At 48.2% G+C, this 23,970-nt stretch overlaps 15 non-coding genes across 15 annotated transcripts; all 15 read right to left on the bottom strand.

The window, feature by feature from the left end:
• Positions 1-51: 51 nt before the first annotated feature.
• On the bottom strand, positions 52-132 carry LOC126057602 (small nucleolar RNA SNORD115). The gene has a single exon (XR_007512679.1). It is a non-coding gene; the product is annotated as a small nucleolar RNA SNORD115 (small nucleolar RNA).
• Positions 133-1,752: 1,620 nt separating this feature from the next.
• On the bottom strand, positions 1,753-1,830 carry LOC126057726 (small nucleolar RNA SNORD115). The gene has a single exon (XR_007512801.1). It is a non-coding gene; the product is annotated as a small nucleolar RNA SNORD115 (small nucleolar RNA).
• A 1,604-nt stretch (positions 1,831-3,434) lies between these two features.
• On the bottom strand, positions 3,435-3,515 carry LOC126057601 (small nucleolar RNA SNORD115). The gene has a single exon (XR_007512678.1). It is a non-coding gene; the product is annotated as a small nucleolar RNA SNORD115 (small nucleolar RNA).
• A 1,620-nt stretch (positions 3,516-5,135) lies between these two features.
• On the bottom strand, positions 5,136-5,213 carry LOC126057725 (small nucleolar RNA SNORD115). The gene has a single exon (XR_007512800.1). It is a non-coding gene; the product is annotated as a small nucleolar RNA SNORD115 (small nucleolar RNA).
• A 1,604-nt stretch (positions 5,214-6,817) lies between these two features.
• On the bottom strand, positions 6,818-6,898 carry LOC126057600 (small nucleolar RNA SNORD115). The gene has a single exon (XR_007512677.1). It is a non-coding gene; the product is annotated as a small nucleolar RNA SNORD115 (small nucleolar RNA).
• A 1,620-nt stretch (positions 6,899-8,518) lies between these two features.
• On the bottom strand, positions 8,519-8,596 carry LOC126057724 (small nucleolar RNA SNORD115). The gene has a single exon (XR_007512799.1). It is a non-coding gene; the product is annotated as a small nucleolar RNA SNORD115 (small nucleolar RNA).
• A 1,604-nt stretch (positions 8,597-10,200) lies between these two features.
• LOC126057599 (small nucleolar RNA SNORD115) lies at positions 10,201-10,281 on the bottom strand. The gene has a single exon (XR_007512676.1). It is a non-coding gene; the product is annotated as a small nucleolar RNA SNORD115 (small nucleolar RNA).
• A 1,620-nt stretch (positions 10,282-11,901) lies between these two features.
• Positions 11,902-11,979, bottom strand: LOC126057723 (small nucleolar RNA SNORD115). Its single transcript, XR_007512798.1, has one exon. It is a non-coding gene; the product is annotated as a small nucleolar RNA SNORD115 (small nucleolar RNA).
• A 1,604-nt stretch (positions 11,980-13,583) lies between these two features.
• On the bottom strand, positions 13,584-13,664 carry LOC126057598 (small nucleolar RNA SNORD115). The gene has a single exon (XR_007512675.1). It is a non-coding gene; the product is annotated as a small nucleolar RNA SNORD115 (small nucleolar RNA).
• A 1,620-nt stretch (positions 13,665-15,284) lies between these two features.
• On the bottom strand, positions 15,285-15,362 carry LOC126057722 (small nucleolar RNA SNORD115). Its single transcript, XR_007512796.1, has one exon. It is a non-coding gene; the product is annotated as a small nucleolar RNA SNORD115 (small nucleolar RNA).
• Positions 15,363-16,966: 1,604 nt separating this feature from the next.
• On the bottom strand, positions 16,967-17,047 carry LOC126057597 (small nucleolar RNA SNORD115). Its single transcript, XR_007512674.1, has one exon. It is a non-coding gene; the product is annotated as a small nucleolar RNA SNORD115 (small nucleolar RNA).
• Positions 17,048-18,667: 1,620 nt separating this feature from the next.
• On the bottom strand, positions 18,668-18,745 carry LOC126057721 (small nucleolar RNA SNORD115). The gene has a single exon (XR_007512795.1). It is a non-coding gene; the product is annotated as a small nucleolar RNA SNORD115 (small nucleolar RNA).
• A 1,604-nt stretch (positions 18,746-20,349) lies between these two features.
• On the bottom strand, positions 20,350-20,430 carry LOC126057596 (small nucleolar RNA SNORD115). Its single transcript, XR_007512673.1, has one exon. It is a non-coding gene; the product is annotated as a small nucleolar RNA SNORD115 (small nucleolar RNA).
• A 1,620-nt stretch (positions 20,431-22,050) lies between these two features.
• On the bottom strand, positions 22,051-22,128 carry LOC126057720 (small nucleolar RNA SNORD115). The gene has a single exon (XR_007512794.1). It is a non-coding gene; the product is annotated as a small nucleolar RNA SNORD115 (small nucleolar RNA).
• A 1,604-nt stretch (positions 22,129-23,732) lies between these two features.
• LOC126057595 (small nucleolar RNA SNORD115) lies at positions 23,733-23,813 on the bottom strand. Its single transcript, XR_007512672.1, has one exon. It is a non-coding gene; the product is annotated as a small nucleolar RNA SNORD115 (small nucleolar RNA).
• Between the last annotated feature and the right edge of the window lie 157 nt (positions 23,814-23,970).

The raw sequence follows: 23,970 nt of genomic DNA, 5'->3' as shown, positions 1-23,970 counted from the left end.
GGCTCCATTCTAAAGGAGATCATTAAGATTGGGGAAAAGCAGTTTCCCTCTGGGCCTCAGCGTGATCCTATTGAGCGTGATTTTAATGTCATCATTTCTCTTCCAGAGAAGTGGAGGTGTCATCATTGACCCGAGACATATCAATCCCCAGGAAAAATCACCTGAGTCCTCAAGTTCCTTACCACAGACATCTTCCATCCAGCCCGGAATCATGCAGGATGAGAATGTTCGCACATCCTCTTCCAGGTTCCTGGGGAGTAGCTTGACCCTCATGAAAGCGGGAAAACAGGCCTGGACCTTGCAATCCTTTTAGGAAGGACAAAGAAGTAAGCCAGACATCGCACGAGAGACATCCATGGTCTAACAGCTAAGGTTTTTCCCACATGTGCTCAAAAATATGGACAACATCAAGACACGCACTTCTAACCCGTTAGGGAGACTGCTCGCCCTTGACAGAAAGGCAGACATGTGCCAGATCAGGACATGGCATAGAGGTCTCAGACCGTAGTAAAAGAAACTCAGGAGGTCCCAGGCAAGGAGAGGCTTTTCATTTTGATCAGGCCTGGCCCATGTAACAAGGAAGCCAAATCTGTGTCCACAGGCACTGTCCCGTGCACGAGCACTCTCAGGAAATTACACCCAAGGGTTCCCCAAACTGGGGATCTTCAAACGAGCTGTGGGACACTCAGAAGAGTGCTTACTCCAAGAATTTGCCCCAAACTTCTCCTACGAATTTCCGGAGTTTGATTTCACCCTTGTGCCATGCAGAGACACAGACCCGGCCACCTCTTTCCCAAAGAACGGTAACACAGGGAACATATCTCCTCCTGCTTATCAACCATCAGAAGATCTCTTGGCACAAACAGAGCAGGAGTCTTATGGAAACTCTACGGGATTCCAATGAACTGTGTAGGAACAGTGATCTTTGCACTCGTGCAAGGCAGCATTTACACCTGCATTCACTGTCTACAGCTCCAAGGAAACATGACTTCCTGTGGCATGAACCTGAAACTGCTCACGACCCTCGTGTCCTCCTCACACATGGCATAGACCCTGACTTTAGATTTTCTACGCGGGTATCTGTGCAGCTACCTTCACTTGAAAGCTGGAGCCAGCTATCAGACTACGGAATCTCTCATCCAATTTCAAGATTCCTGGGAAAAGTGCCCTGCAGATCCTAAGAAGCCAGCTGAAACTGACAAACGCTTTCAATATGGCAAGTTGACCAGTCTCCCGTAGAGCTCTGAGCCATTCACCTCCCATAAATATCTTGGGAAAATACATTCTTCTCGTTGTGCATTTCTCCCAATTCCCTAGGACGTATCGGACTTGGACCCCGGCTATCGGAGACGACTCAAGCGCACATTTTTCAGGATCCTCAGATTCCTAAGTATCCATCCACGCACATCACTGCCACTTAGTCAACCAGGCAAGGTCAAGCAAACACCAGGGGACATGCCTCAGCTTTGTCAACAACCTCTACTGCCTTTTGGGCTGCATCCTCACTTGCCCAAGTGTCAGATGGGGCCAGGGAAAATCACGGTGATTCCCTCACCTTGTGACCTCGCCACGGTGAGTTTCATGGAAGCAGGTCTTTCTAAATGACACAAAAAGAGGAAAAGAGCCAAGGAATCAGCCTGGCAAAAATCAGCCACCCAGGTGTTTTGGGTCACTTGGTGCAGGTGAAAGGAATGAAAATGGGGGTCTGCTCTAAAGAAGATCTATAAGGCCGGGGCAAAGGAGTGTCTCGCAGGGCCTCAGCATAAACCCACTGAGCACGATTTTTAGGTCATCATCTCTCTTCGAGACAGGTTATGTCATCATTGACCCGAGCCATATCTCTCCCCAGGAAAAATCCCCTGAGACCTGAAGATGCTTACCACAAATGGCTTCCTTCCACCGAGGAATGACACTGGGTGAGAGAATTCACACATCGTCTTCCAGTTTCCAGGGGAGTTGGCTTGACCCCCATGAAAGCAGGACAACAGACATCGACCTCACTATCCCTTGGAAAAGGGCAAATCAGTAAGACAAAGATCACAGGAGAGAAGCTCACTTCCCTATGGCTATGCTTTCTCCCAGATAGTCGCAAACATATGCACAAAATCAAGACACCCCTTTACAACCCACTGGGGAGACTGCTGACCCTTCACACAAAGTGAGACTCGTGCCTGGATGTAGTACAAATTCTCAGGAGCACGCAGGCAAAAGGAGCCTTTGCAATTGATTAACCCTGACTGATGTGTTGAAGGCAGCCAAATATGCGTCCAGGGGCACCGTCCAACGTGTTGGACTCTCGGGATACGGCACCCAAGAGTCCCCAGTAACTGGGGATCTTCAAATCAGCTGGAAGGACATTTGGGAATGAGTTCCTTTCCAAGAATTGTGCCAACACTTCTAGAAATTTCCACAGTCCTTCAACACTTTGATTTCACCACTGAGCCATGTAGAGACACAATCCAATCTACCTCAGGCCCGAATAATCCCTATAGAGGGAGAACATCTCCTCCTGTATATCAACCACCACAGGATCCTGTGGGGCATACAGAAAAGCAGTTCTACAGAATCTCTATGAGATTCCAAAGAACTGTCAAGAAAATGATCTTTCCGCATGTGGAAGGCAGCAGTTATGCCTGCATTTCCTGACTAGAGTGTTAGCCGATCGTGACTTCCTGTGGCACGTACCTGAAACTAGTCATGACGCGCGCATCGCGTTTACCAAATGCCATCGAACCTGACCTTAGTGTTTTGACTCAGATATTTGTGCTGCTACCTTTTCTCGATAGCTACAGTGAGGTATCAGACTACTCGATTGTTCACCCAGTGCCAGGATTTGTGGGAAAGATACCCTGCAGATCCTAATCGTCCAGTCGCAACTGACACAGGCTTTCAACTATGGCAAGTATGTCCGGTTTCTCCAGTAGAGCTCCTAGCCATTCCCAAGCGGAAAATATATGAGAAAAGCACATTTGTCTCGCTGTGCATTCTCTCAATTCCGTAGACATACCAGGCTGGGCACCGGATGATCAAAAATTCCTCAAGTGGAAATTCTTCCAGGTTCCTGTGCTTCCTAACTATCCACCCATGCATATCACCGCCACTTATTCAATCGGTCAGGTCAAGCTAAAAGCAGGGCACGCGTCTCAGCTTCTCCACAAAACCCGACTGCCTTTTGGGCTCCGTTTTCACTTGTCCAAGTATCAGCAGGGACAAGGTAAAACTGCCATCATTCACTCACCTTGTGTTCTTCCTGTGGTGAATCTCTTGGGAGTAGGTCTTTCTAAGTCAGAGAAAAAGAGGAAAGGAGCCAAGGAATCAGCTTGACAAAAATCGGTCAGTGAGGAGTTTTCGATCACGTGCTGGACGGAAAAGGAATCAAAACGGGCTCCATTCTAAAGGAGATCATTAAGATTGGGGAAAAGCAGTTTCCCTCTGGGCCTCAGCGTGATCCTATTGAGCGTGATTTTAATGTCATCATTTCTCTTCCAGAGAAGTGGAGGTGTCATCATTGACCCGAGACATATCAATCCCCAGGAAAAATCACCTGAGTCCTCAAGTTCCTTACCACAGACATCTTCCATCCAGCCCGGAATCATGCAGGATGAGAATGTTTGCACATCCTCTTCCAGGTTCCTGGGGAGTAGCTTGACCCTCATGAAAGCGGGAAAACAGGCCTGGACCTTGCAATCCTTTTAGGAAGGACAAAGAAGTAAGCCAGACATCGCACGAGAGACATCCATGGTCTAACAGCTAAGGTTTTTCCCACATGTGCTCAAAAATATGGACAACATCAAGACACGCACTTCTAACCCGTTAGGGAGACTGCTCACCCTTGACAGAAAGGCAGACATGTGCCAGATCAGGACATGGCATAGAGGTCTCAGACCGTAGTAAAAGAAACTCAGGAGGTCCCAGGCAAGGAGAGGCTTTTCATTTTGATCAGGCCTGGCCCATGTAACAAGGAAGCCAAATCTGTGTCCACAGGCACTGTCCCGTGCACGAGCACTCTCAGGAAATTACACCCAAGGGTTCCCCAAACTGGGGATCTTCAAACGAGCTGTGGGACACTCAGAAGAGTGCTTACTCCAAGAATTTGCCCCAAACTTCTCCTACGAATTTCCGGAGTTTGATTTCACCCTTGTGCCATGCAGAGACACAGACCCGGCCACCTCTTTCCCAAAGAACGGTAACACAGGGAACATATCTCCTCCTGCTTATCAACCATCAGAAGATCTCTTGGCACAAACAGAGCAGGAGTCTTATGGAAACTCTACGGGATTCCAATGAACTGTGTAGGAACAGTGATCTTTGCACTCGTGCAAGGCAGCATTTACACCTGCATTCACTGTCTACAGCTCCAAGGAAACATGACTTCCTGTGGCATGAACCTGAAACTGCTCACGACCCTCGTGTCCTCCTCACACATGGCATAGACCCTGACTTTAGATTTTCTACGCGGGTATCTGTGCAGCTACCTTCACTTGAAAGCTGGAGCCAGCTATCAGACTACGGAATCTCTCATCCAATTTCAAGATTCCTGGGAAAAGTGCCCTGCAGATCCTAAGAAGCCAGCTGAAACTGACAAACGCTTTCAATATGGCAAGTTGACCAGTCTCCCGTAGAGCTCTGAGCCATTCACCTCCCATAAATATCTTGGGAAAATACATTCTTCTCGTTGTGCATTTCTCCCAATTCCCTAGGACGTATCGGACTTGGACCCCGGCTATCGGAGACGACTCAAGCGCACATTTTTCAGGATCCTCAGATTCCTAAGTATCCATCCACGCACATCACTGCCACTTAGTCAACCAGGCAAGGTCAAGCAAACACCAGGGGACATGCCTCAGCTTTGTCAACAACCTCTACTGCCTTTTGGGCTGCATCCTCACTTGCCCAAGTGTCAGATGGGGCCAGGGAAAATCACGGTGATTCCCTCACCTTGTGACCTCGCCACGGTGAGTTTCATGGAAGCAGGTCTTTCTAAATGACACAAAAAGAGGAAAAGAGCCAAGGAATCAGCCTGGCAAAAATCAGCCACCCAGGTGTTTTGGGTCACTTGGTGCAGGTGAAAGGAATGAAAATGGGGGTCTGCTCTAAAGAAGATCTATAAGGCCGGGGCAAAGGAGTGTCTCGCAGGGCCTCAGCATAAACCCACTGAGCACGATTTTTAGGTCATCATCTCTCTTCGAGACAGGTTATGTCATCATTGACCCGAGCCATATCTCTCCCCAGGAAAAATCCCCTGAGACCTGAAGATGCTTACCACAAATGGCTTCCTTCCACCGAGGAATGACACTGGGTGAGAGAATTCACACATCGTCTTCCAGTTTCCAGGAGAGTTGGCTTGACCCCCATGAAAGCAGGACAACAGACATCGACCTCACTATCCCTTGGAAAAGGGCAAATCAGTAAGACAAAGATCACAGGAGAGAAGCTCACTTCCCTATGGCTATGCTTTCTCCCAGATAGTCGCAAACATATGCACAAAATCAAGACACCCATTTACAACCCACTGGGGAGACTGCTGACCCTTGACACAAGGTGAGACTCGTGCCTGGATGTAGTACAAATTCTCAGGAGCACGCAGGCAAAAGGAGCCTTTGCAATTGATTAACCCTGACTGATGTGTTGAAGGCAGCCAAATATGCGTCCAGGGGCACCGTCCAACGTGTTGGACTCTCGGGATACGGCACCCAAGAGTCCCCAGTAACTGGGGATCTTCAAATCAGCTGGAAGGACATTTGGGAATGAGTTCCTTTCCAAGAATTGTGCCAACACTTCTAGAAATTTCCACAGTCCTTCAACACTTTGATTTCACCACTGAGCCATGTAGAGACACAATCCAATCTACCTCAGGCCCGAATAATCCCTATAGAGGGAGAACATCTCCTCCTGTATATCAACCACCACAGGATCCTGTGGGGCATACAGAAAAGCAGTTCTACAGAATCTCTATGAGATTCCAAAGAACTGTCAAGAAAATGATCTTTCCGCATGTGGAAGGCAGCAGTTATGCCTGCATTTCCTGACTAGAGTGTTAGCCGATCGTGACTTCCTGTGGCACGTACCTGAAACTAGTCATGACGCGCGCATCGCGTTTACCAAATGCCATCGAACCTGACCTTAGTGTTTTGACTCAGATATTTGTGCTGCTACCTTTTCTCGATAGCTACAGTGAGGTATCAGACTACTCGATTGTTCACCCAGTGCCAGGATTTGTGGGAAAGATACCCTGCAGATCCTAATCGTCCAGTCGCAACTGACACAGGCTTTCGACTATGGCAAGTATGTCCGGTTTCTCCAGTAGAGCTCCTAGCCATTCCCAAGCGGAAAATATATGAGAAAAGCACATTTGTCTCGCTGTGCATTCTCTCAATTCCGTAGACATACCAGGCTGGGCACCGGATGATCAAAAATTCCTCAAGTGGAAATTCTTCCAGGTTCCTGTGCTTCCTAACTATCCACCCGTGCATATCACCGCCGCTTATTCAATCGGTCAGGTCAAGCTAAAAGCAGGGCACGCGTCTCAGCTTCTCCACAAAACCCGACTGCCTTTTGGGCTCCGTTTTCACTTGTCCAAGTATCAGCAGGGACAAGGTAAAACTGCCATCATTCACTCACCTTGTGTTCTTCCTGTGGTGAATCTCTTGGGAGTAGGTCTTTCTAAGTCAGAGAAAAAGAGGAAAGGAGCCAAGGAATCAGCTTGACAAAAATCGGTCAGTGAGGAGTTTTCGATCACGTGCTGGACGTAAAAGGAATCAAAACGGGCTCCATTCTAAAGGAGATCATTAAGATTGGGGAAAAGCAGTTTCCCTCTGGGCCTCAGCGTGATCCTATTGAGCGTGATTTTAATGTCATCATTTCTCTTCCAGAGAAGTGGAGGTGTCATCATTGACCCGAGACATATCAATCCCCAGGAAAAATCACCTGAGTCCTCAAGTTCCTTACCACAGACATCTTCCATCCAGCCCGGAATCATGCAGGATGAGAATGTTCGCACATCCTCTTCCAGGTTCCTGGGGAGTAGCTTGACCCTCATGAAAGCGGGAAAACAGGCCTGGACCTTGCAATCCTTTTAGGAAGGACAAAGAAGTAAGCCAGACATCGCACGAGAGACATCCATGGTCTAACAGCTAAGGTTTTTCCCACATGTGCTCAAAAATATGGACAACATCAAGACACGCACTTCTAACCCGTTAGGGAGACTGCTCACCCTTGACAGAAAGGCAGACATGTGCCAGATCAGGACATGGCATAGAGGTCTCAGACCGTAGTAAAAGAAACTCAGGAGGTCCCAGGCAAGGAGAGGCTTTTCATTTTGATCAGGCCTGGCCCATGTAACAAGGAAGCCAAATCTGTGTCCACAGGCACTGTCCCGTGCACGAGCACTCTCAGGAAATTACACCCAAGGGTTCCCCAAACTGGGGATCTTCAAACGAGCTGTGGGACACTCAGAAGAGTGCTTACTCCAAGAATTTGCCCCAAACTTCTCCTACGAATTTCCGGAGTTTGATTTCACCCTTGTGCCATGCAGAGACACAGACCCGGCCACCTCTTTCCCAAAGAACGGTAACACAGGGAACATATCTCCTCCTGCTTATCAACCATCGGAAGATCTCTTGGCACAAACAGAGCAGGAGTCTTATGGAAACTCTACGGGATTCCAATGAACTGTGTAGGAACAGTGATCTTTGCACTCGTGCAAGGCAGCATTTACACCTGCATTCACTGTCTACAGCTCCAAGGAAACATGACTTCCTGTGGCATGAACCTGAAACTGCTCACGACCCTCGTGTCCTCCTCACACATGGCATAGACCCTGACTTTAGATTTTCTACGCGGGTATCTGTGCAGCTACCTTCACTTGAAAGCTGGAGCCAGCTATCAGACTACGGAATCTCTCATCCAATTTCAAGATTCCTGGGAAAAGTGCCCTGCAGATCCTAAGAAGCCAGCTGAAACTGACAAACGCTTTCAATATGGCAAGTTGACCAGTCTCCCGTAGAGCTCTGAGCCATTCACCTCCCATAAATATCTTGGGAAAATACATTCTTCTCGTTGTGCATTTCTCCCAATTCCCTAGGACGTATCGGACTTGGACCCCGGCTATCGGAGACGACTCAAGCGCACATTTTTCAGGATCCTCAGATTCCTAAGTATCCATCCACGCACATCACTGCCACTTAGTCAACCAGGCAAGGTCAAGCAAACACCAGGGGACATGCCTCAGCTTTGTCAACAACCTCTACTGCCTTTTGGGCTGCATCCTCACTTGCCCAAGTGTCAGATGGGGCCAGGGAAAATCACGGTGATTCCCTCACCTTGTGACCTCGCCACGGTGAGTTTCATGGAAGCAGGTCTTTCTAAATGACACAAAAAGAGGAAAAGAGCCAAGGAATCAGCCTGGCAAAAATCAGCCACCCAGGTGTTTTGGGTCACTTGGTGCAGGTGAAAGGAATGAAAATGGGGGTCTGCTCTAAAGAAGATCTATAAGGCCGGGGCAAAGGAGTGTCTCGCAGGGCCTCAGCATAAACCCACTGAGCACGATTTTTAGGTCATCATCTCTCTTCGAGACAGGTTATGTCATCATTGACCCGAGCCATATCTCTCCCCAGGAAAAATCCCCTGAGACCTGAAGATGCTTACCACAAATGTCTTCCTTCCACCGAGGAATGACACTGGGTGAGAGAATTCACACATCGTCTTCCAGTTTCCAGGGGAGTTGGCTTGACCCCCATGAAAGCAGGACAACAGACATCGACCTCACTATCCCTTGGAAAAGGGCAAATCAGTAAGACAAAGATCACAGGAGAGAAGCTCACTTCCCTATGGCTATGCTTTCTCCCAGATAGTCGCAAACATATGCACAAAATCAAGACACCCCTTTACAACCCACTGGGGAGACTGCTGACCCTTCACACAAAGTGAGACTCGTGCCTGGATGTAGTACAAATTCTCAGGAGCACGCAGGCAAAAGGAGCCTTTGCAATTGATTAACCCTGACTGATGTGTTGAAGGCAGCCAAATATGCGTCCAGGGGCACCGTCCAACGTGTTGGACTCTCGGGATACGGCACCCAAGAGTCCCCAGTAACTGGGGATCTTCAAATCAGCTGGAAGGACATTTGGGAATGAGTTCCTTTCCAAGAATTGTGCCAACACTTCTAGAAATTTCCACAGTCCTTCAACACTTTGATTTCACCACTGAGCCATGTAGAGACACAATCCAATCTACCTCAGGCCCGAATAATCCCTATAGAGGGAGAACATCTCCTCCTGTATATCAACCACCACAGGATCCTGTGGGGCATACAGAAAAGCAGTTCTACAGAATCTCTATGAGATTCCAAAGAACTGTCAAGAAAATGATCTTTCCGCATGTGGAAGGCAGCAGTTATGCCTGCATTTCCTGACTAGAGTGTTAGCCGATCGTGACTTCCTGTGGCACGTACCTGAAACTAGTCATGACGCGCGCATCGCGTTTACCAAATGCCATCGAACCTGACCTTAGTGTTTTGACTCAGATATTTGTGCTGCTACCTTTTCTCGATAGCTACAGTGAGGTATCAGACTACTCGATTGTTCACCCAGTGCCAGGATTTGTGGGAAAGATACCCTGCAGATCCTAATCGTCCAGTCGCAACTGACACAGGCTTTCAACTATGGCAAGTATGTCCGGTTTCTCCAGTAGAGCTCCTAGCCATTCCCAAGCGGAAAATATATGAGAAAAGCACATTTGTCTCGCTGTGCATTCTCTCAATTCCGTAGACATACCAGGCTGGGCACCGGATGATCAAAAATTCCTCAAGTGGAAATTCTTCCAGGTTCCTGTGCTTCCTAACTATCCACCCATGCATATCACCGCCACTTATTCAATCGGTCAGGTCAAGCTAAAAGCAGGGCACGCGTCTCAGCTTCTCCACAAAACCCGACTGCCTTTTGGGCTCCGTTTTCACTTGTCCAAGTATCAGCAGGGACAAGGTAAAACTGCCATCATTCACTCACCTTGTGTTCTTCCTGTGGTGAATCTCTTGGGAGTAGGTCTTTCTAAGTCAGAGAAAAAGAGGAAAGGAGCCAAGGAATCAGCTTGACAAAAATCGGTCAGTGAGGAGTTTTCGATCACGTGCTGGACGTAAAAGGAATCAAAACGGGCTCCATTCTAAAGGAGATCATTAAGATTGGGGAAAAGCAGTTTCCCTCTGGGCCTCAGCGTGATCCTATTGAGCGTGATTTTAATGTCATCATTTCTCTTCCAGAGAAGTGGAGGTGTCATCATTGACCCGAGACATATCAATCCCCAGGAAAAATCACCTGAGTCCTCAAGTTCCTTACCACAGACATCTTCCATCCAGCCCGGAATCATGCAGGATGAGAATGTTCGCACATCCTCTTCCAGGTTCCTGGGGAGTAGCTTGACCCTCATGAAAGCGGGAAAACAGGCCTGGACCTTGCAATCCTTTTAGGAAGGACAAAGAAGTAAGCCAGACATCGCACGAGAGACATCCATGGTCTAACAGCTAAGGTTTTTCCCACATGTGCTCAAAAATATGGACAACATCAAGACACGCACTTCTAACCCGTTAGGGAGACTGCTCACCCTTGACAGAAAGGCAGACATGTGCCAGATCAGGACATGGCATAGAGGTCTCAGACCGTAGTAAAAGAAACTCAGGAGGTCCCAGGCAAGGAGAGGCTTTTCATTTTGATCAGGCCTGGCCCATGTAACAAGGAAGCCAAATCTGTGTCCACAGGCACTGTCCCGTGCACGAGCACTCTCAGGAAATTACACCCAAGGGTTCCCCAAACTGGGGATCTTCAAACGAGCTGTGGGACACTCAGAAGAGTGCTTACTCCAAGAATTTGCCCCAAACTTCTCCTACGAATTTCCGGAGTTTGATTTCACCCTTGTGCCATGCAGAGACACAGACCCGGCCACCTCTTTCCCAAAGAACGGTAACACAGGGAACATATCTCCTCCTGCTTATCAACCATCAGAAGATCTCTTGGCACAAACAGAGCAGGAGTCTTATGGAAACTCTACGGGATTCCAATGAACTGTGTAGGAACAGTGATCTTTGCACTCGTGCAAGGCAGCATTTACACCTGCATTCACTGTCTACAGCTCCAAGGAAACATGACTTCCTGTGGCATGAACCTGAAACTGCTCACGACCCTCGTGTCCTCCTCACACATGGCATAGACCCTGACTTTAGATTTTCTACGCGGGTATCTGTGCAGCTACCTTCACTTGAAAGCTGGAGCCAGCTATCAGACTACGGAATCTCTCATCCAATTTCAAGATTCCTGGGAAAAGTGCCCTGCAGATCCTAAGAAGCCAGCTGAAACTGACAAACGCTTTCAATATGGCAAGTTGACCAGTCTCCCGTAGAGCTCTGAGCCATTCACCTCCCATAAATATCTTGGGAAAATACATTCTTCTCGTTGTGCATTTCTCCCAATTCCCTAGGACGTATCGGACTTGGACCCCGGCTATCGGAGACGACTCAAGCGCACATTTTTCAGGATCCTCAGATTCCTAAGTATCCATCCACGCACATCACTGCCACTTAGTCAACCAGGCAAGGTCAAGCAAACACCAGGGGACATGCCTCAGCTTTGTCAACAACCTCTACTGCCTTTTGGGCTGCATCCTCACTTGCCCAAGTGTCAGATGGGGCCAGGGAAAATCACGGTGATTCCCTCACCTTGTGACCTCGCCACGGTGAGTTTCATGGAAGCAGGTCTTTCTAAATGACACAAAAAGAGGAAAAGAGCCAAGGAATCAGCCTGGCAAAAATCAGCCACCCAGGTGTTTTGGGTCACTTGGTGCAGGTGAAAGGAATGAAAATGGGGGTCTGCTCTAAAGAAGATCTATAAGGCCGGGGCAAAGGAGTGTCTCGCAGGGCCTCAGCATAAACCCACTGAGCACGATTTTTAGGTCATCATCTCTCTTCGAGACAGGTTATGTCATCATTGACCCGAGCCATATCTCTCCCCAGGAAAAATCCCCTGAGACCTGAAGATGCTTACCACAAATGGCTTCCTTCCACCGAGGAATGACACTGGGTGAGAGAATTCACACATCGTCTTCCAGTTTCCAGGAGAGTTGGCTTGACCCCCATGAAAGCAGGACAACAGACATCGACCTCACTATCCCTTGGAAAAGGGCAAATCAGTAAGACAAAGATCACAGGAGAGAAGCTCACTTCCCTATGGCTATGCTTTCTCCCAGATAGTCGCAAACATATGCACAAAATCAAGACACCCATTTACAACCCACTGGGGAGACTGCTGACCCTTCACACAAGGTGAGACTCGTGCCTGGATGTAGTACAAATTCTCAGGAGCACGCAGGCAAAAGGAGCCTTTGCAATTGATTAACCCTGACTGATGTGTTGAAGGCAGCCAAATATGCGTCCAGGGGCACCGTCCAACGTGTTGGACTCTCGGGATACGGCACCCAAGAGTCCCCAGTAACTGGGGATCTTCAAATCAGCTGGAAGGACATTTGGGAATGAGTTCCTTTCCAAGAATTGTGCCAACACTTCTAGAAATTTCCACAGTCCTTCAACACTTTGATTTCACCACTGAGCCATGTAGAGACACAATCCAATCTACCTCAGGCCCGAATAATCCCTATAGAGGGAGAACATCTCCTCCTGTATATCAACCACCACAGGATCCTGTGGGGCATACAGAAAAGCAGTTCTACAGAATCTCTATGAGATTCCAAAGAACTGTCAAGAAAATGATCTTTCCGCATGTGGAAGGCAGCAGTTATGCCTGCATTTCCTGACTAGAGTGTTAGCCGATCGTGACTTCCTGTGGCACGTACCTGAAACTAGTCATGACGCGCGCATCGCGTTTACCAAATGCCATCGAACCTGACCTTAGTGTTTTGACTCAGATATTTGTGCTGCTACCTTTTCTCGATAGCTACAGTGAGGTATCAGACTACTCGATTGTTCACCCAGTGCCAGGATTTGTGGGAAAGATACCCTGCAGATCCTAATCGTCCAGTCGCAACTGACACAGGCTTTCGACTATGGCAAGTATGTCCGGTTTCTCCAGTAGAGCTCCTAGCCATTCCCAAGCGGAAAATATATGAGAAAAGCACATTTGTCTCGCTGTGCATTCTCTCAATTCCGTAGACATACCAGGCTGGGCACCGGATGATCAAAAATTCCTCAAGTGGAAATTCTTCCAGGTTCCTGTGCTTCCTAACTATCCACCCGTGCATATCACCGCCGCTTATTCAATCGGTCAGGTCAAGCTAAAAGCAGGGCACGCGTCTCAGCTTCTCCACAAAACCCGACTGCCTTTTGGGCTCCGTTTTCACTTGTCCAAGTATCAGCAGGGACAAGGTAAAACTGCCATCATTCACTCACCTTGTGTTCTTCCTGTGGTGAATCTCTTGGGAGTAGGTCTTTCTAAGTCAGAGAAAAAGAGGAAAGGAGCCAAGGAATCAGCTTGACAAAAATCGGTCAGTGAGGAGTTTTCGATCACGTGCTGGACGTAAAAGGAATCAAAACGGGCTCCATTCTAAAGGAGATCATTAAGATTGGGGAAAAGCAGTTTCCCTCTGGGCCTCAGCGTGATCCTATTGAGCGTGATTTTAATGTCATCATTTCTCTTCCAGAGAAGTGGAGGTGTCATCATTGACCCGAGACATATCAATCCCCAGGAAAAATCACCTGAGTCCTCAAGTTCCTTACCACAGACATCTTCCATCCAGCCCGGAATCATGCAGGATGAGAATGTTCGCACATCCTCTTCCAGGTTCCTGGGGAGTAGCTTGACCCTCATGAAAGCGGGAAAACAGGCCTGGACCTTGCAATCCTTTTAGGAAGGACAAAGAAGTAAGCCAGACATCGCACGAGAGACATCCATGGTCTAACAGCTAAGGTTTTTCCCACATGTGCTCAAAAATATGGACAACATCAAGACACGCACTTCTAACCCGTTAGGGAGACTGCTCGCCCTTGACAGAAAGGCAGACATGTGCCAGATCAGGACATGGCATAGAGGTCTCAGACCGTAGTAAAAGAAACTCAGGAGGTCCCAGGCAAGGAGAGGCTTTTCATTTTGATCAGGCCTGGCCCATGTAACAAGGAAGCCAAATCTGTGTCCACAGGCACTGTCCCGTGCACGAGCACTCTCAGGAAATTACACCCAAGGGTTCCCCAAACTGGGGATCTTCAAACGAGCTGTGGGACACTCAGAAGAGTGCTTACTCCAAGAATTTGCCCCAAACTTCTCCTACGAATTTCCGGAGTTTGATTTCACCCTTGTGCCATGCAGAGACACAGACCCGGCCACCTCTTTCCCAAAGAACGGTAACACAGGGAACATATCTCCTCCTGCTTATCAACCATCAGAAGATCTCTTGGCACAAACAGAGCAGGAGTCTTATGGAAACTCTACGGGATTCCAATGAACTGTGTAGGAACAGTGATCTTTGCACTCGTGCAAGGCAGCATTTACACCTGCATTCACTGTCTACAGCTCCAAGGAAACATGACTTCCTGTGGCATGAACCTGAAACTGCTCACGACCCTCGTGTCCTCCTCACACATGGCATAGACCCTGACTTTAGATTTTCTACGCGGGTATCTGTGCAGCTACCTTCACTTGAAAGCTGGAGCCAGCTATCAGACTACGGAATCTCTCATCCAATTTCAAGATTCCTGGGAAAAGTGCCCTGCAGATCCTAAGAAGCCAGCTGAAACTGACAAACGCTTTCAATATGGCAAGTTGACCAGTCTCCCGTAGAGCTCTGAGCCATTCACCTCCCATAAATATCTTGGGAAAATACATTCTTCTCGTTGTGCATTTCTCCCAATTCCCTAGGACGTATCGGACTTGGACCCCGGCTATCGGAGACGACTCAAGCGCACATTTTTCAGGATCCTCAGATTCCTAAGTATCCATCCACGCACATCACTGCCACTTAGTCAACCAGGCAAGGTCAAGCAAACACCAGGGGACATGCCTCAGCTTTGTCAACAACCTCTACTGCCTTTTGGGCTGCATCCTCACTTGCCCAAGTGTCAGATGGGGCCAGGGAAAATCACGGTGATTCCCTCACCTTGTGACCTCGCCACGGTGAGTTTCATGGAAGCAGGTCTTTCTAAATGACACAAAAAGAGGAAAAGAGCCAAGGAATCAGCCTGGCAAAAATCAGCCACCCAGGTGTTTTGGGTCACTTGGTGCAGGTGAAAGGAATGAAAATGGGGGTCTGCTCTAAAGAAGATCTATAAGGCCGGGGCAAAGGAGTGTCTCGCAGGGCCTCAGCATAAACCCACTGAGCACGATTTTTAGGTCATCATCTCTCTTCGAGACAGGTTATGTCATCATTGACCCGAGCCATATCTCTCCCCAGGAAAAATCCCCTGAGACCTGAAGATGCTTACCACAAATGTCTTCCTTCCACCGAGGAATGACACTGGGTGAGAGAATTCACACATCGTCTTCCAGTTTCCAGGGGAGTTGGCTTGACCCCCATGAAAGCAGGACAACAGACATCGACCTCACTATCCCTTGGAAAAGGGCAAATCAGTAAGACAAAGATCACAGGAGAGAAGCTCACTTCCCTATGGCTATGCTTTCTCCCAGATAGTCGCAAACATATGCACAAAATCAAGACACCCCTTTACAACCCACTGGGGAGACTGCTGACCCTTCACACAAAGTGAGACTCGTGCCTGGATGTAGTACAAATTCTCAGGAGCACGCAGGCAAAAGGAGCCTTTGCAATTGATTAACCCTGACTGATGTGTTGAAGGCAGCCAAATATGCGTCCAGGGGCACCGTCCAACGTGTTGGACTCTCGGGATACGGCACCCAAGAGTCCCCAGTAACTGGGGATCTTCAAATCAGCTGGAAGGACATTTGGGAATGAGTTCCTTTCCAAGAATTGTGCCAACACTTCTAGAAATTTCCACAGTCCTTCAACACTTTGATTTCACCACTGAGCCATGTAGAGACACAATCCAATCTACCTCAGGCCCGAATAATCCCTATAGAGGGAGAACATCTCCTCCTGTATATCAACCACCACAGGATCCTGTGGGGCATACAGAAAAGCAGTTCTACAGAATCTCTATGAGATTCCAAAGAACTGTCAAGAAAATGATCTTTCCGCATGTGGAAGGCAGCAGTTATGCCTGCATTTCCTGACTAGAGTGTTAGCCGATCGTGACTTCCTGTGGCACGTACCTGAAACTAGTCATGACGCGCGCATCGCGTTTACCAAATGCCATCGAACCTGACCTTAGTGTTTTGACTCAGATATTTGTGCTGCTACCTTTTCTTGATAGCTACAGTGAGGTATCAGACTACTCGATTGTTCACCCAGTGCCAGGATTTGTGGGAAAGATACCCTGCAGATCCTAATCGTCCAGTCGCAACTGACACAGGCTTTCGACTATGGCAAGTATGTCCGGTTTCTCCAGTAGAGCTCCTAGCCATTCCCAAGCGGAAAATATATGAGAAAAGCACATTTGTCTCGCTGTGCATTCTCTCAATTCCGTAGACATACCAGGCTGGGCACCGGATGATCAAAAATTCCTCAAGTGGAAATTCTTCCAGGTTCCTGTGCTTCCTAACTATCCACCCGTGCATATCACCGCCACTTATTCAATCGGTCAGGTCAAGCTAAAAGCAGGGCACGCGTCTCAGCTTCTCCACAAAACCCGACTGCCTTTTGGGCTCCGTTTTCACTTGTCCAAGTATCAGCAGGGACAAGGTAAAACTGCCATCATTCACTCACCTTGTGTTCTTCCTGTGGTGAATCTCTTGGGAGTAGGTCTTTCTAAGTCAGAGAAAAAGAGGAAAGGAGCCAAGGAATCAGCTTGACAAAAATCGGTCAGTGAGGAGTTTTCGATCACGTGCTGGACGTAAAAGGAATCAAAACGGGCTCCATTCTAAAGGAGATCATTAAGATTGGGGAAAAGCAGTTTCCCTCTGGGCCTCAGCGTGATCCTATTGAGCGTGATTTTAATGTCATCATTTCTCTTCCAGAGAAGTGGAGGTGTCATCATTGACCCGAGACATATCAATCCCCAGGAAAAATCACCTGAGTCCTCAAGTTCCTTACCACAGACATCTTCCATCCAGCCCGGAATCATGCAGGATGAGAATGTTCGCACATCCTCTTCCAGGTTCCTGGGGAGTAGCTTGACCCTCATGAAAGCGGGAAAACAGGCCTGGACCTTGCAATCCTTTTAGGAAGGACAAAGAAGTAAGCCAGACATCGCACGAGAGACATCCATGGTCTAACAGCTAAGGTTTTTCCCACATGTGCTCAAAAATATGGACAACATCAAGACACGCACTTCTAACCCGTTAGGGAGACTGCTCACCCTTGACAGAAAGGCAGACATGTGCCAGATCAGGACATGGCATAGAGGTCTCAGACCGTAGTAAAAGAAACTCAGGAGGTCCCAGGCAAGGAGAGGCTTTTCATTTTGATCAGGCCTGGCCCATGTAACAAGGAAGCCAAATCTGTGTCCACAGGCACTGTCCCGTGCACGAGCACTCTCAGGAAATTACACCCAAGGGTTCCCCAAACTGGGGATCTTCAAACGAGCTGTGGGACACTCAGAAGAGTGCTTACTCCAAGAATTTGCCCCAAACTTCTCCTACGAATTTCCGGAGTTTGATTTCACCCTTGTGCCATGCAGAGACACAGACCCGGCCACCTCTTTCCCAAAGAACGGTAACACAGGGAACATATCTCCTCCTGCTTATCAACCATCAGAAGATCTCTTGGCACAAACAGAGCAGGAGTCTTATGGAAACTCTACGGGATTCCAATGAACTGTGTAGGAACAGTGATCTTTGCACTCGTGCAAGGCAGCATTTACACCTGCATTCACTGTCTACAGCTCCAAGGAAACATGACTTCCTGTGGCATGAACCTGAAACTGCTCACGACCCTCGTGTCCTCCTCACACATGGCATAGACCCTGACTTTAGATTTTCTACGCGGGTATCTGTGCAGCTACCTTCACTTGAAAGCTGGAGCCAGCTATCAGACTACGGAATCTCTCATCCAATTTCAAGATTCCTGGGAAAAGTGCCCTGCAGATCCTAAGAAGCCAGCTGAAACTGACAAACGCTTTCAATATGGCAAGTTGACCAGTCTCCCGTAGAGCTCTGAGCCATTCACCTCCCATAAATATCTTGGGAAAATACATTCTTCTCGTTGTGCATTTCTCCCAATTCCCTAGGACGTATCGGACTTGGACCCCGGCTATCGGAGACGACTCAAGCGCACATTTTTCAGGATCCTCAGATTCCTAAGTATCCATCCACGCACATCACTGCCACTTAGTCAACCAGGCAAGGTCAAGCAAACACCAGGGGACATGCCTCAGCTTTGTCAACAACCTCTACTGCCTTTTGGGCTGCATCCTCACTTGCCCAAGTGTCAGATGGGGCCAGGGAAAATCACGGTGATTCCCTCACCTTGTGACCTCGCCACGGTGAGTTTCATGGAAGCAGGTCTTTCTAAATGACACAAAAAGAGGAAAAGAGCCAAGGAATCAGCCTGGCAAAAATCAGCCACCCAGGTGTTTTGGGTCACTTGGTGCAGGTGAAAGGAATGAAAATGGGGGTCTGCTCTAAAGAAGATCTATAAGGCCGGGGCAAAGGAGTGTCTCGCAGGGCCTCAGCATAAACCCACTGAGCACGATTTTTAGGTCATCATCTCTCTTCGAGACAGGTTATGTCATCATTGACCCGAGCCATATCTCTCCCCAGGAAAAATCCCCTGAGACCTGAAGATGCTTACCACAAATGTCTTCCTTCCACCGAGGAATGACACTGGGTGAGAGAATTCACACATCGTCTTCCAGTTTCCAGGGGAGTTGGCTTGACCCCCATGAAAGCAGGACAACAGACATCGACCTCACTATCCCTTGGAAAAGGGCAAATCAGTAAGACAAAGATCACAGGAGAGAAGCTCACTTCCCTATGGCTATGCTTTCTCCCAGATAGTCGCAAACATATGCACAAAATCAAGACACCCCTTTACAACCCACTGGGGAGACTGCTGACCCTTCACACAAAGTGAGACTCGTGCCTGGATGTAGTACAAATTCTCAGGAGCACGCAGGCAAAAGGAGCCTTTGCAATTGATTAACCCTGACTGATGTGTTGAAGGCAGCCAAATATGCGTCCAGGGGCACCGTCCAACGTGTTGGACTCTCGGGATACGGCACCCAAGAGTCCCCAGTAACTGGGGATCTTCAAATCAGCTGGAAGGACATTTGGGAATGAGTTCCTTTCCAAGAATTGTGCCAACACTTCTAGAAATTTCCACAGTCCTTCAACACTTTGATTTCACCACTGAGCCATGTAGAGACACAATCCAATCTACCTCAGGCCCGAATAATCCCTATAGAGGGAGAACATCTCCTCCTGTATATCAACCACCACAGGATCCTGTGGGGCATACAGAAAAGCAGTTCTACAGAATCTCTATGAGATTCCAAAGAACTGTCAAGAAAATGATCTTTCCGCATGTGGAAGGCAGCAGTTATGCCTGCATTTCCTGACTAGAGTGTTAGCCGATCGTGACTTCCTGTGGCACGTACCTGAAACTAGTCATGACGCGCGCATCGCGTTTACCAAATGCCATCGAACCTGACCTTAGTGTTTTGACTCAGATATTTGTGCTGCTACCTTTTCTTGATAGCTACAGTGAGGTATCAGACTACTCGATTGTTCACCCAGTGCCAGGATTTGTGGGAAAGATACCCTGCAGATCCTAATCGTCCAGTCGCAACTGACACAGGCTTTCGACTATGGCAAGTATGTCCGGTTTCTCCAGTAGAGCTCCTAGCCATTCCCAAGCGGAAAATATATGAGAAAAGCACATTTGTCTCGCTGTGCATTCTCTCAATTCCGTAGACATACCAGGCTGGGCACCGGATGATCAAAAATTCCTCAAGTGGAAATTCTTCCAGGTTCCTGTGCTTCCTAACTATCCACCCGTGCATATCACCGCCACTTATTCAATCGGTCAGGTCAAGCTAAAAGCAGGGCACGCGTCTCAGCTTCTCCACAAAACCCGACTGCCTTTTGGGCTCCGTTTTCACTTGTCCAAGTATCAGCAGGGACAAGGTAAAACTGCCATCATTCACTCACCTTGTGTTCTTCCTGTGGTGAATCTCTTGGGAGTAGGTCTTTCTAAGTCAGAGAAAAAGAGGAAAGGAGCCAAGGAATCAGCTTGACAAAAATCGGTCAGTGAGGAGTTTTCGATCACGTGCTGGACGTAAAAGGAATCAAAACGGGCTCCATTCTAAAGGAGATCATTAAGATTGGGGAAAAGCAGTTTCCCTCTGGGCCTCAGCGTGATCCTATTGAGCGTGATTTTAATGTCATCATTTCTCTTCCAGAGAAGTGGAGGTGTCATCATTGACCCGAGACATATCAATCCCCAGGAAAAATCACCTGAGTCCTCAAGTTCCTTACCACAGACATCTTCCATCCAGCCCGGAATCATGCAGGATGAGAATGTTCGCACATCCTCTTCCAGGTTCCTGGGGAGTAGCTTGACCCTCATGAAAGCGGGAAAACAGGCCTGGACCTTGCAATCCTTTTAGGAAGGACAAAGAAGTAAGCCAGACATCGCACGAGAGACATCCATGGTCTAACAGCTAAGGTTTTTCCCACATGTGCTCAAAAATATGGACAACATCAAGACACGCACTTCTAACCCGTTAGGGAGACTGCTCACCCTTGACAGAAAGGCAGACATGTGCCAGATCAGGACATGGCATAGAGGTCTCAGACCGTAGTAAAAGAAACTCAGGAGGTCCCAGGCAAGGAGAGGCTTTTCATTTTGATCAGGCCTGGCCCATGTAACAAGGAAGCCAAATCTGTGTCCACAGGCACTGTCCCGTGCACGAGCACTCTCAGGAAATTACACCCAAGGGTTCCCCAAACTGGGGATCTTCAAACGAGCTGTGGGACACTCAGAAGAGTGCTTACTCCAAGAATTTGCCCCAAACTTCTCCTACGAATTTCCGGAGTTTGATTTCACCCTTGTGCCATGCAGAGACACAGACCCGGCCACCTCTTTCCCAAAGAACGGTAACACAGGGAACATATCTCCTCCTGCTTATCAACCATCAGAAGATCTCTTGGCACAAACAGAGCAGGAGTCTTATGGAAACTCTACGGGATTCCAATGAACTGTGTAGGAACAGTGATCTTTGCACTCGTGCAAGGCAGCATTTACACCTGCATTCACTGTCTACAGCTCCAAGGAAACATGACTTCCTGTGGCATGAACCTGAAACTGCTCACGACCCTCGTGTCCTCCTCACACATGGCATAGACCCTGACTTTAGATTTTCTACGCGGGTATCTGTGCAGCTACCTTCACTTGAAAGCTGGAGCCAGCTATCAGACTACGGAATCTCTCATCCAATTTCAAGATTCCTGGGAAAAGTGCCCTGCAGATCCTAAGAAGCCAGCTGAAACTGACAAACGCTTTCAATATGGCAAGTTGACCAGTCTCCCGTAGAGCTCTGAGCCATTCACCTCCCATAAATATCTTGGGAAAATACATTCTTCTCGTTGTGCATTTCTCCCAATTCCCTAGGACGTATCGGACTTGGACCCCGGCTATCGGAGACGACTCAAGCGCACATTTTTCAGGATCCTCAGATTCCTAAGTATCCATCCACGCACATCACTGCCACTTAGTCAACCAGGCAAGGTCAAGCAAACACCAGGGGACATGCCTCAGCTTTGTCAACAACCTCTACTGCCTTTTGGGCTGCATCCTCACTTGCCCAAGTGTCAGATGGGGCCAGGGAAAATCACGGTGATTCCCTCACCTTGTGACCTCGCCACGGTGAGTTTCATGGAAGCAGGTCTTTCTAAATGACACAAAAAGAGGAAAAGAGCCAAGGAATCAGCCTGGCAAAAATCAGCCACCCAGGTGTTTTGGGTCACTTGGTGCAGGTGAAAGGAATGAAAATGGGGGTCTGCTCTAAAGAAGATCTATAAGGCCGGGGCAAAGGAGTGTCTCGCAGGGCCTCAGCATAAACCCACTGAGCACGATTTTTAGGTCATCATCTCTCTTCGAGACAGGTTATGTCATCATTGACCCGAGCCATATCTCTCCCCAGGAAAAATCCCCTGAGACCTGAAGATGCTTACCACAAATGTCTTCCTTCCACCGAGGAATGACACTGGGTGAGAGAATTCACACATCGTCTTCCAGTTTCCAGGGGAGTTGGCTTGACCCCCATGAAAGCAGGACAACAGACATCGACCTCACTATCCCTTGGAAAAGGGCAAATCAGTAAGACAAAGATCACAGGAGAGAAGCTCACTTCCCTATGGCTATGCTTTCTCCCAGATAGTCGCAAACATATGCACAAAATCAAGACACCCCTTTACAACCCACTGGGGAGACTGCTGACCCTTCACACAAAGTGAGACTCGTGCCTGGATGTAGTACAAATTCTCAGGAGCACGCAGGCAAAAGGAGCCTTTGCAATTGATTAACCCTGACTGATGTGTTGAAGGCAGCCAAATATGCGTCCAGGGGCACCGTCCAACGTGTTGGACTCTCGGGATACGGCACCCAAGAGTCCCCAGTAACTGGGGATCTTCAAATCAGCTGGAAGGACATTTGGGAATGAGTTCCTTTCCAAGAATTGTGCCAACACTTCTAGAAATTTCCACAGTCCTTCAACACTTTGATTTCACCACTGAGCCATGTAGAGACACAATCCAATCTACCTCAGGCCCGAATAATCCCTATAGAGGGAGAACATCTCCTCCTGTATATCAACCACCACAGGATCCTGTGGGGCATACAGAAAAGCAGTTCTACAGAATCTCTATGAGATTCCAAAGAACTGTCAAGAAAATGATCTTTCCGCATGTGGAAGGCAGCAGTTATGCCTGCATTTCCTGACTAGAGTGTTAGCCGATCGTGACTTCCTGTGGCACGTACCTGAAACTAGTCATGACGCGCGCATCGCGTTTACCAAATGCCATCGAACCTGACCTTAGTGTTTTGACTCAGATATTTGTGCTGCTACCTTTTCTTGATAGCTACAGTGAGGTATCAGACTACTCGATTGTTCACCCAGTGCCAGGATTTGTGGGAAAGATACCCTGCAGATCCTAATCGTCCAGTCGCAACTGACACAGGCTTTCGACTATGGCAAGTATGTCCGGTTTCTCCAGTAGAGCTCCTAGCCATTCCCAAGCGGAAAATATATGAGAAAAGCACATTTGTCTCGCTGTGCATTCTCTCAATTCCGTAGACATACCAGGCTGGGCACCGGATGATCAAAAATTCCTCAAGTGGAAATTCTTCCAGGTTCCTGTGCTTCCTAACTATCCACCCGTGCATATCACCGCCACTTATTCAATCGGTCAGGTCAAGCTAAAAGCAGGGCACGCGTCTCAGCTTCTCCACAAAACCCGACTGCCTTTTGGGCTCCGTTTTCACTTGTCCAAGTATCAGCAGGGACAAGGTAAAACTGCCATCATTCACTCACCTTGTGTTCTTCCTGTGGTGAATCTCTTGGGAGTAGGTCTTTCTAAGTCAGAGAAAAAGAGGAAAGGAGCCAAGGAATCAGCTTGACAAAAATCGGTCAGTGAGGAGTTTTCGATCACGTGCTGGACGTAAAAGGAATCAAAACGGGCTCCATTCTAAAGGAGATCATTAAGATTGGGGAAAAGCAGTTTCCCTCTGGGCCTCAGCGTGATCCTATTGAGCGTGATTTTAATGTCATCATTTCTCTTCCAGAGAAGTGGAGGTGTCATCATTGACCCGAGACATATCAATCCCCAGGAAAAATCACCTGAGTCCTCAAGTTCCTTACCACAGACATCTTCCATCCAGCCCGGAATCATGCAGGATGAGAATGTTCGCACATCCTCTTCCAGGTTCCTGGGGAGTAGCTTGACCCTCATGAAAGCGGGAAAACAG

This window comes from Elephas maximus, chromosome 13 (assembly GCF_024166365.1).
Source record: "Elephas maximus indicus isolate mEleMax1 chromosome 13, mEleMax1 primary haplotype, whole genome shotgun sequence".
Lineage (NCBI taxonomy): Eukaryota > Metazoa > Chordata > Mammalia > Proboscidea > Elephantidae > Elephas > Elephas maximus.
This window is presented reverse-complemented; position numbering and strand designations above follow the sequence as displayed.